Genomic DNA, 11974 nt, shown 5'->3' with positions numbered 1-11974 from the left:
TTGTTTTTTTTTTTTTTTTTTTAAATTGAAATTCATGCAGTTCATTTTCTCGTTCTGTGAAATGAAAGCGCAGAACGATTCATGGACTCATTCTATAAACCAAAATGTATTTTTAATTGTTGATTCATTAACCCTTTCATGCACCCTGTAACCTGACAACACGCTAAGCTGTTCACTGTAGTAACCGTTGTCCCTGACAGGGTTAAAGTTGTCATGAAAGGGTTCGTCCCAATTTGTACAATTATGAATAGTAATTTTTTATTTATTTATTTTTTTTTAGTTTTGGGAAACCTTACATAGTTTATGTACAATCTCAAGCTATTAATTGGACTTGATCTGCCGGACTTTCAATGAAATAAAAAAAAGGGGGCGAGGGTAATTGGGACGTTCCAAAACTTAGTAAAGTGTATTGATTAAGAAAACTCTTAACTCAACGCAACGGCAACTGCCTTGTTTTCACATTCTGACTCTTGCGCTCACAACCTCTAAAAGGAAAGTACAAAAGAGGAATCATATAAGAAGTCAAATTGACACCCTTGGCTGGATCTATTCCAAAATGGCTCCCCAAAAAAGATTACTCGTCGAGAATGGGTCAAAACTCATAGAAAAACTTGTTTCCCCAAAATACGTAAGACTTCTCTCTTTTGTGATATCACCAAGTATTAAAATCAACAAAATAGAGATCTGCTGTCCGGTCCATCAAATACTTTTTATCAAATGTAATGGTGATTTTTTTTTTTTTTTTTTTTTTATCCTCCAAAGTCATCTATTTTTGCTTATATCAGTTTGAGAAATGTTGTCCCGGGCCAGCGACTGATTCGTGGTTTGTCTCCCGCAAATGGTGGGCGATATGAGCTTTGCGGAGGTGCCGGGAAAGAAAAGCTCGGCGTGGTCCTTCACAAAGCGTCGTTTGAAGCCGTGCCAAGTGATTGGAAATAATCGAGTGACAATAATCAGATGAAAAGAGAGGCAATCTCAATAAAGTTTGTCATTCAACCATTCAAGGCTCAATCATATCAGAGGTGTTTTGCATAACTAAGAGACCCTGCTTTTAATCCTCAAAGGGTGCGGGGGCGACTTGGCTTTGCACTGTAGTCATTCAAGGTCACAACCCGGTAGGAAATATGGGCTACCATAGCAACACAAAGATGGCCTCTGAAGGCTTAGCATAATTCTGCCCTAATAGAAAAATAACAGCGGCAAATCCCGTCCTTAGTGAGCGCGCTTCTTTGACCCGGGCCGACTCCCACCTGTGAAGCGCCTAGTCACCAAACCCAGTCGCTAAGGCTGCGCCGAGATGAAAAAGAGCCCACCTCTGGATGGGGATGGGCGTCCTAAGCCGCCGCCAAATTCTTTCCCCTCTCTGAAGCCGGAATCAGCCCCGCCGAGCGTCTAGCGGCGAGCTTTGGCTTTTTTGAAGGCGGACAACATGAGCTGCCAAATGAATCGCGCTCTCTATATGGCTCTCCACTTTGAAGTGCTTGAGCCACACTCTGAGAAGACGAACTTTGGTGGAGGAAATTGGCTTCTGTGGGATAAGATCTCAGCGAGGTTCCCCTCTTTTTTGGTCCGGTTTTGCTCAGATGAGTGCCGCGTCACAGTGGGAGCCCACGTGGCTCTAAACCTGCCTGGTAACCGTACCCTTCCCTTCTTGATTGCGGCTAATCCCCCCCTCGCAGACTCCCGCATTGTTGCCAGGGACCACGGCGACCGGTGAATCCTTGTCGCTGCGAGTTGCATCCCGAGTGATGAGAATAAATTAGCCCGCTCTGGAGTGGGAGTCATGTAAGCACGCTGGCTGCTTGTTGCCATCAGCGAGGAGCCGTATATGCGGCCATGTTGCCGCCGTGGTGATATCTGGCTGCGATCAAAGGCCGGGAGGAATCATTACTGTCAGAGGCGGCCGTGGAAATCCAATCAGTGCTGCGTGGCGTTACTGTAAGGTATATTGTTGACGTTTGTCACACGGAAAAGGATAAAGAAGTGTCGGCGCGATGCGTTGCTGAGTGCCTGACTCAGCCATTTTTGGCCAGTATGATGCCCTCGCCTGTTGGTGCAACGTGGGGATCCACAACAATCAAAGAATGCAAGCTAACTTGAGGTTCTTTAACTCGGATGGGCAAAACACACTAAAATAAACCTATCAACAAATCCACGCATCGCCACAAACACTACTTCGAACACATCGCTCATATTCGTTTCCCTTGTAATGCTATTAGGGATGTCATAGTATTCAAAATATCGCACGATGAACAGTGCCTCGATATTGTCGTCGTCTTGTCTCCATATAAAATAATGAGCCATTGTGCTTGATAGTTTGGGGAATCTACACACACAAAGAAAAGAATCATTCTTCGCAAAAACATTCTAATTTGCCATTGATATTGTGACGTTAAGCTTAAAATGACATGGGCGCTTATGCTATTAGGCTAAAGATGGCCCGCGGGCCAGACTTTGAAGAGCCTGCTCTCAGTGGTATTCATTTGATTATTGTATGAGTATGAGTATTATATGTTGGTGAAGTGGAGCATTGCATCATCCTGAGACCTGTTTCTTATAATTTGCCGCCAATACGGCAACCCTAAAAATGAGAAACAGCTCTCATGATTACCGTCAACTACGACCACAACAGGGAAACACTCGTCAAATCAATACGAAGTCATCGACATTTTCTTTGAACTCTAAAAGCAATCGCCAAAAAGATTGTCCAAATTGAAACTTTTCGGCCTTGGCACCTTCCTTTGTCAAGGCAGAATTGTTTTGACATCTCTTATTAGATTTACCAGTGTACCGAATGATGTTGCCTGTGACTGTGGGTGTCAAGTAACATTTGTCTGTTACCGACAGCTATGCAGATGCTCGATATGATGATTCTGCCATAATTATGTTTATCTTAACATGTTGAGTTAGATAACGATCAGACTGATGAATTCTTGCTTGATTGTTTTTTTTTTCCACGTTATGGTAATGAGACTTCCCTGGCTTTGTTGTCTTACCGACTTATCTTACAGCTGTTAGGCAAATATAAAAAAAAAAGTCACATTGGCAATCTTTTTTTCACCCCCATTATAGAAATACTGGAGCTATATAAAAAAAAAATCACTTTGTCTTTGTCCTTCACACTTCAGAATTCCGCTTTTGGCGATGAATCTTTGGGTTCTCGTCTGCATTATGGAACGATTCTCAGCGTGTCTTCCCATTAGGCGGACGGTGGCTTTTATAGTGGTGTCAAGTTGGACCCTCATTTATTTCACGGCGCTTATGTCCGAGCCAAGTAATTAAATCAACAGCGTTAAGCAAGACAGTCCAATGAGAAGCCGAACTCTCGTCCCTGGAGGCCACCGCACCGAACGTCCGCGTGTAAGCCTTCTTTGTCCGTCTTATGGCTGGCACCTTTCTACATCAAAGCAGGGTCAGGCACATGTCTAAAAGATTCACATCTCCATGAAAGAATGGCCTCCGCTCAGATATGGACACCTCTGGCCTCATTTACCGCAGTCGGTCCCCTTCCTGTCTCGGGGCCTGGATCCAAGTATAGAGCGGCGATGTGACGAGATCACACAGAGAGGTGCGAGGACTTGAAGGTAAAGAGTTACTGCGCATCTTACCAGGAGTCTCAAAAGGCTTCTATTAAAACACGCTCAATATGCCGGTCAGGGCTTTCAAAGTGCTGCGCAGCCTCTAGCCCCGGCAAACTCAAAGGGCAACGGTGCACGTTGAGTATAAGGGGGAATCAGGCTCCCATTAATTTAATGAGTCCAGGGTATTAGTATTCTCTAGCCAGCTGTGAAGTCTCCCTTTTAAGGAGTTCTAAGTCGAGATCCACCATCTTGGCAGGGACAAAGGAGGAGAGCGGATGACTCGCTCAACTAATCTGAGATCAATTTCTCGCCGCTACCCCTCTGTGGGTGATTTCCAGTGGTTACTTAACGCGTCTTTGTGAAGAGAGAACTCGTCAACGGCATCTGCGCTAAACACTCAATAGATTCCCCATAAAGCGTGCCGTGAGAGATCAGGTGTGACGTGGGAAATTAGCCGGTCTCATTTGATAGGTCCAAACATTGACTTCAAGTAATGTCATAATTTTGTGAGCATAACAGACTTTATTTGTATTTTTTTGTTGTTGTTTTTTTAATTTATTATTTTTTTTTTTACAGAAATCAGATGAGTCGTGATGTTCGCAATGTGAGCCCGAGGGCACTTTGACATCAATTTCAGTCGACGGCAGAGGACGGATAGATGATTCTTATTCCGCAATATGCAATATTCATCAGAGTATCGTGTTGAGACTAGTGGTTACTCATAGAACATTTTGCGCAGAATCTTTTTGCCTTGAGTTCCCCATGTAGTTTGTAGTGGCCCAATTAACCATAGCACAGTTCTCAGTCTTGGCGTCTTTTCAGCAATGTTCAAAAACGGACAATGCATTAAAAAAAAAAAAATCACAATTCACTTTCCAAGATCTCTAAGTCATCAAGTACTTCCATGTTTGTTTTCCACACAAAGTATCTGTACTTCTGTGAAAGTACAGATCCTGAAAGATCCCGAAACAGTCCCAACCTGTAAGAGATTACAGAGCCCCAGTTTGCCAGGACGTGTCAACCAGGAAGTAGCAGCTGCAGGAGCTAATTAAAGCCATAGCAACACGGTAACATAGCCCAGTCCGGCGCCACATCAAACACCAGTCCTCATGCCAGTCCGCCATCTCATCTCCGGCCTATCCCAGCCCTCTGTGACCTGCGCTCGGGGCCCACTGGGCCCTCGGCCCTGACCTGAGAGCTGCAGAGCGGTGGGGGATCCCTGCTTGGAGTGGGGGTGCGGGGGGGGGCGGCACCTGGAGCAGACCTACCTGCCTCTGTGAATCTGCGTACCAAACTGTGGCCATGCGTCTGACTGTGTCTGTCTGGACTCTGACCTGCACAACAAAGCAGAAGAGAGTGTCTGGGTCAGAGGTCACTGGAGTGAGGGCAGACTTGGGGAAAACACACGTAAGAGGCGCGTTTGGCGCGATGTGATCAGAGGAGCACATGTGGCTCAGCTGAGGGAGAACCAGATGCCTGAGATGTCTTCATAAGCTCTGTCAACATGCTACCTCGGGTCTGGGTGAATGACAGGGTGCATAAATACTGTTGATCTGCAATGACACCCATCGGTGCCACTGACTCGCAGTCGCGCTGGAGTCCAACATATGCATGAAAAAAATGGTTTGTTGAATTTATTCAATTTTATTTCAAGTGGCTCCACAAAATAAAATCATCTGGATCCAGATATATTTTTTTGAGTCGATGTATACTCTTCCACTTGGCGAAATAAAATGGATTAACCCTTTCATGCACCCTGTAACCTGATAACATAGGCTGTCCACTGTAGTAACCATTGTCTCTGAAAGGGTTAAATTCAACAATCTTTTTTTTGGTTTGTTAGCTGTACATGTACTTTATGATATCCATTGCAAAGGTTTGTAGGTCCATGAGTTAGCAGGTGACTTTATGGTTCAAGGAGGATGTTGTAAGCTAGCGATCTAAGATTTCAAATGACTTCGTATAGAAGACTTCGTCGTGGAGTTTCAAACCATTAGTTGACTAGTCAACGAGTCGACTTGACTACACTGAAAAACGATTTTGTTGAATTGATTTTATTTTGTTAGTGGTTGTACAAAATAAAATCATCTGGATCCAGATACATGTTTTTTTTTTTAAGTAGATGAATATTCTATGCACCGTTTTTTTTTCTGTGTAGGTCAACATTTAGCATTCAAAAGTTGACTAATCGGACTTACCACCCGCTCATCTACTGCACTCGGTAGACTGTAATGCTCTGTGTCTGCTGCAAAAGTCCAAAAAGGGCGAAACCTTCTTCATGGGTTTGCACGGGTACGAAATTTGGCTGGTTGTGGGTGAGGATAGCTGTTAGCTAGCCTTGGCTATTCTGATCACCGCTCGTCTTCCAACACATGATCCTATTTTCACAAGATAAGTCAGCCGGCTTGTTGTATTACTAATCATTTGTTTTTATGTTTTCCTGTTGGCCCGTCAAAATATGTCTTCACCTGAAACCGGGCCGTGGCGCAAAAAACAAGATTGGGGACTGCTGAAGTACTGTGGGAAAAAAAATCATCAATGACATCATTGATTAATCGACTGTGAGACAACTTTCATTGCATAATAGTCAACAACAACAAAAATCTTTTGTCATTCAAACATGTCTCCTTTATGCTTCTGATTTAATCGCACAGCAACTATCCCCCATTCACAAACATACTCGCGCTAAATGGTCCGTATTTTAGGTATATCTCCAATTTGTTTCATCTGAAAAAATAATATGTATACTAGGATTTTAGATGAAAAGAAAAAAAAATGTTTTCCCAATATTTTGGTGACCCTATATAATTCCATCAACGGGTCAAAATATTAGAAAACGCTTGTCAATAGGACTTGCAGGTAATGTTGTTCTACACTGCACAGAACAATCTCAGTTCGTGAGTGTGTCTTCAACCCATTCAGTGTGCTTCTCGATATCAACAGATTACTTGGAACAAAATATGTGCCTGTGAGAGCTCTTTAGGTCCACGGTTGCAACAAGTGCAGTCAACACTGATTCAAATGTATAAGGAACGTGGCAGAAGGGTGTGGGTGTTGTCGATGTGAAATGGCTGCCGTAATGTCACACTCTTATCGTCCATAAGTAGGATGGCATGTATGGCCACTCTCCTACAGACTCCACACTCAATTATGTGTCAAAAATCTCCCAACCTTCTCCGTTTGGCCACATTATTTTTAAGATGTAAACTTGATTCACACAGCTCACATGGTTAGCTGGACGAACATGATACTGTTCATACAAGAAAAAACTCAATGAGATAATGAAGTCCTACTGGAATGACTGTCCAAAACCGATGTGGTCTTAATAGCTTTTCAAAAACGTTTCCCTGAAGAGCACCTTCTCACTGAAGTGCAAGTGCATTCAAGGGGTAGCAGATTGCAAAGTTTTTAATCCTTGTTGGATGGCCAGTAAGAAATAGAAAACCTAGCAGGACAATAAAATGACACCAGATCCACCAAGTATGATGAAACCTGCCTGTTAAAATTTTGTCTTGAATTCTAAAATGAAAAGAGGAGGCCTGTTCAACGACGGTAGAATGGCAGTGATGTTGCCGAATCTCTAAGATCTTGGCCAGGAGTTGTCAAACACCAAGCACCAACTCCCCAAAGTAATTCATGACTGAAATTAAAATACAGTTGTTTAGAAGGCACATGTGTTCATCAAAAACGAGTCAGGGGTCCTATATATTTCATATTATTGTAAACAACAGTTTCAATATCAACAATTCGCTAAAATATCGGAAAATAAAAAACTATGTCGACTCTAAAAATGAGAGATTTGTTACCGCAGTGCCAGCTTTAGAGTGCCTCGTTGTCGTCCGTTATTGAGTGCAAAAAAAAAATGGAAAAAAATGTGTCGACCAGTGTAATCCGACACTCATACACTGATACTATGTGACAATAAATGATACTATACAGAGCTGTTTCTAATCTGCTTGTTACCTTTCCGTATGATGCGCCGAGCTCCAAATATTACCTCTCATTTAAACTGCACATTATGTTCGTCGAGACAAAATGTTGGATTGAGCTCGTGTTGGACTGCGTAGGCGTGCCTAATGTTGTGTCCAGTGGGTGTACATACGTCCTCATGTTCAAGGTGACTGACTGCGAGCGTCTCTTGTTCCTGCCGTCTCTCTTTTGCACGTTTCCCTGCCAGGCTGGTCTCTGTAGCAGTCCTCTCCCCAAACTGTGCAATCAGCAGATGTCTTTATAGTGCAGCCCACTGCCACATGCACTCCTCGCATTCTCTGCCAGTTTCGTTTTGGCCACAGATAATTATTTCTCTCTCTCTCTCTCTCTCTCTCTCTCTCTCTCTCTCTCTCTCTCTCTCTCTCTCTCTCTCTCCTCTCCCAAAAAATATTCTTCCTGTTTCAAGCTCAACAGACAAGCAGACACATTAATTCGCTGCTCCTTCCTGCGGCCTCAGGTTGCCGCTTAAGTCAGCGCTCGGAAGTCACGCGGCTCAACCGACGCAGGTTGTCCGTCCCATTGTCGTGCAGAAGAGCTGATTTAAACAAACCCAAGCAAGTCAATGAAATCCGCCGCCCTTTGTAAAAACTGAAGTCAAACCAACTGATCCTTGTGCTGGGATAGCTTCTATTATTCCGTCACAAAAGGGCTGAAGAAAGACCCAACTAAGCAAAAGCTGCGTTGCCACGGCGCACAAATTGATACCAGTGAGCGGTACCTTAACATTTGGAAAAAAAAAAAATTAGGCATGTTTTTCTGTTCATTTTTCTTCCTCACATTGCTCATCACTGTTACTAAGCGAACTGCTTATGCATCTACGTAATTCATAGAAAAACATTTTCAGAGCTACTCAGCTTACAGGGTGCAGGTTAGATGAATTTTTAGATATATATTAAAACGATACGTTTCCAAGCAACCTCCATCTAAAAATGGCAGTTTCCGTCAACTGCCCGCTGATGAATATTCAAAATCTCACTAAGTCATCAGAACAGCTCCATCACCAGAGCCCTATAGCATATCAATACAGTGAACCATTCAAGATTAGTAGTGTAGTACCCCCCAAAAAAATCATTTGGAAAGAAAATACCAAGTGTGTGAAAGTTTCAGCCTAAAAGTTCAAAATGTCCCAAAATGGTGTTAAACTGGGTTGAGAATCCCAGTGAGGAGCCCTGCCTCTTGATCCCAAACCGCTACTTTTATCTTTCCCAGCAGGTAGTTTGTCACAGATGTGCTATGAAACCCACCACTTTTCCTCCATTCCAAATATTATTAACACAAGTGTTGCAGCAGTGTTGCTGTAGGGAGGAGAATTTGGATTTTATTGGACGGAGGAGGAACAATGACAAGTTTTTAAGTGTCAGAAAAGTTTGCTGATCATGTTGCACTATAAACCGATTTATTTCAATCACGATTATGTTGGGTAGGAACTTATGTCAGATTTTGGTCAATTTAGTATTTTTTTTCATAAATCGATACTATTGGTCTGTCCCCACGTTTGTTATTTCTATTTTAACTATTCGGCAGTCTGAAGTAGTGGAAATTTCTTGTTCTCTTTGATGATGCAATGATAATGGCTCAACAAATGTGGTTTTTTTTTCTTTACAGGGAAAGTGATGCCTTTCGAGAATCTGCCTGATGAGTTTTGTGAAAAATGAAGTTCGATGAAAGGCATGTGACATCACGGGCTTCAAGAGTGCATTCTAATAACAGGTGCAGTATTGTCACAGAAGGAACTCGCGTACGATGATACACAAAGTCAAATTACGGGCTTGTCTTTGTTGGAATAAAAATAATAATGCGTTTTGAGTGAGTTTAATTTTACCAGTAACATTTAGAAAAGCATTCTTCCACATATAGTACTTCCACGACCGATAGTTTAACATGCCTTAACTTTCTGCGCCACACGCCTCCCGAATGCAAACATGAACATTTGGTGTCAGCGACATGTCAGCGCCATGTCAGCGCCATGCCAGAGATGCCTTGTCTGTCACCGTCACTGTCAGATCGGTGCAAAAGGGTGGCAGACGTGCGAAGGCTCGGGCTCTCCTCGCAAAAAAAAAAAAAAAAAAAAAAAAGGAGCCGTCCAAATAACCACTGAGAGAGCACGGCGCCGCATAACTCCCGATAAAAGTTCTCCGAAGTGTAAAATAATAAGCCAGTTAGCAGAAGAAGCGCTGAGACTTTTTCTTTAAAGAGCTTACATGACCTTTTTTTTTTAAGAGCCATTCTGTTAATGTGTTAAGAGAACTTCATGAATCCACGTTTTTATGAGCCATTTTGTAAGTGTAATGAAATGGAGATAAGGAGGTGTGTGTGTGTGTGTGTGTGTGTGTGTGTGTGTGTGTGTGTGTGTGTGTGTGTGTGTTAGCGAGGATGTAGACTTGCGCTCTTGGCACTCCATTTCTTTTTCACTCCATTTGGTGACAGATTGGGTTGAGATATCGTCCTATCTTGGCAGCGGTTCGCCACTCGTAAGCGTTACAAAGTCAGGGTGAGGTTTCGCACCTCGCCTGACGACCCAAGTCGACCTGGTCCCTTCACTGAACACTTTTTGTGTTCGGGCCTCCTTTTCGGCATCTGCGGCCCAGTTTGGGAAATTGTCTGATACACTCGCACCATGCAAGGCTGTCTTTGAACTCAAGAAGTACTTACTGCCATTGCCCTTCGTAAATTTTTTTGATTGCGAGCGAAAGCCAAATCATTTTGTACGATTCCATACTAAGAGTAATTTTCACAAAGTTACGAGCAGACGTGAAAAGGCCAAAATATCAAGAAAGTTATTCACAAAGGTGGCAGATTTGTGCATGTGTTTGATTGGCGCGTTAAAGTTGGGGCATAATGAATTGCGTGTGGTACATGGCAAAAGCAATGCCTCAGTGCAATTCAGTTGTATTTCGCTTTTAAGTTCAAAACATTTGCATCAAACTTTTAATGTGCAAGACATTTTAACTGAATCGTTGTTTCAGTACAGTTCTGTCTTATTCCATATTTAAGTGCAGTGTAAATATTGAAACAGTTCCGCCCACTCATACCTTTATTTTAATGTTGGTCATGATGGTGGTTCATGGGGAGCAAACATTTTTTTAGGTGGTATTTAGTGTAACCAAAAAAAAAAAAAAAAAAGAACTTTTTGTGTGAATTGCTCCTAAATCTCTTTGCTAACCCAAACACAAGGAACAGTGAATGTGCTTTTGTAAAAAAATAAATTAAAAAAAGCAGTCCCACAGAGATGTATTTGCTTATAGCATAGCCTAGCATAACACATTACATGGGGTTACTAACCTTTTTGAACATGAGAGCTACCAGTTTGATACACACTTCTAAAATACTTTCTCAAATTAGCTATACATACACAGTATTCATCAATATGAAGACTTTGCTCATGTTAATTATATCTCAATGAAAACCACTAAGAACTTAAACAAGCTAGCAAAATGATACATTTTAGCAAGCCACCCTGTATTTCGGTCAATCTCCACAAGTGATTACATGTAGCATAGTTTACAAGTGGCAGTATGTCTCCCACTTTTGGAAAATAGCACAAAATACTACATAATAATAAAATCCAGAATTACAGTTGAATTATCCCGGGCAGATTTCTTGTATAATTGTTTTTACTTTTCATGAAAATACACACACGTATGTCAGTGGTCTTCTGTGTACAAGGGCTTAGATTTCCCAATTCTTTTTAAACTGCCACATTAGAAATTGGGATTTACCATGGACACAACTGTACAAAAAAAAATCTTGGTATACCTACAAACAAATGAAAAAGAAGCAGACATGTCATTCAATAAATCTGAACGGGATTCACCCCTAATCCCAACCCAAACTTTTAAACCTCACATACTTTTTTTTTTTTTTTTTAAAACATTTTGTCTTGTAGGATGCTCTTGAGCCTTTACTTTGCACATAACTTCCTAAATCGCCCAAATTATCCAAACCTCACCTGTCCTTTGTGATTTTCGCAGCACAACTAATTTGCTCTTTCTGTAAACTTATTCTGAGCTAAAAGCATTCAAAACTCTCGGCTTTGCAAATGTGTGCGTCAACGTCAAAGTCCTTCAAGTGAGCACCTGCGGTCGGGACGCGTGTGTGCGTGCTCGCTAGTCCTGTTGTCATCCCAAGCAAATGCTGAGTGACGTGCAGCAGACTTTCCAGGAGCGAGCGGCGTGGTGTGACGCCTGACAGCAAGCGGGGCTCAGACATGTGTTGTGATGTGTTCGACATTCAGCGTTGACTTGACAAACACATTTTCATGCTCACCATACAAAGCAAAGTCAACAAAGTGGAACCAGCCGACACACACTTATTTGAACACTGAAGTCCTAATGATGAAGTATTAGCAGGGAGTGAATTGTATTTACAAATTCTGTTAAATCACCTTGATGAAATTCAACTGA

At 42.3% G+C, this 11974-nt stretch overlaps 2 long non-coding RNA genes across 3 annotated transcripts in view; one reads left to right on the top strand and one right to left on the bottom strand.

Moving 5' to 3' along the window:
- The window catches only part of LOC109511937 (uncharacterized), a 204860-nt gene that overhangs the window by 162331 nt on the left and 30555 nt on the right, over positions 1–11974 (top strand). The gene's annotated exons all lie outside the window — the stretch shown is intronic.
- LOC109511940 (uncharacterized) overlaps positions 1–11974 on the bottom strand; it is a 36825-nt gene that overhangs the window by 20360 nt on the left and 4491 nt on the right. The window contains exons 1-2 of one of the 2 annotated variants that reach the window (XR_002167424.1): positions 7684–7898; positions 4850–4915 (exon numbers count right to left, since the gene is read on the bottom strand). This is a non-coding gene — a long non-coding RNA (uncharacterized LOC109511940). Of the gene's footprint in view, positions 1–4849; positions 4916–7683; positions 7899–11974 lie in introns of those variants that run through there. The other variant, XR_002167425.1, reaches the window with a different exon arrangement.

This window comes from Hippocampus comes, unplaced genomic scaffold (genome assembly GCF_001891065.2).
Source record: "Hippocampus comes isolate QL1 unplaced genomic scaffold, H_comes_QL1_v1.1 scaffold381, whole genome shotgun sequence".
Taxonomy (NCBI): Eukaryota; Metazoa; Chordata; class Actinopteri; order Syngnathiformes; family Syngnathidae; genus Hippocampus; species Hippocampus comes.
Note: the sequence above shows the minus strand (reverse complement) of the source record. Positions and strands in the feature narration are given on the sequence as shown.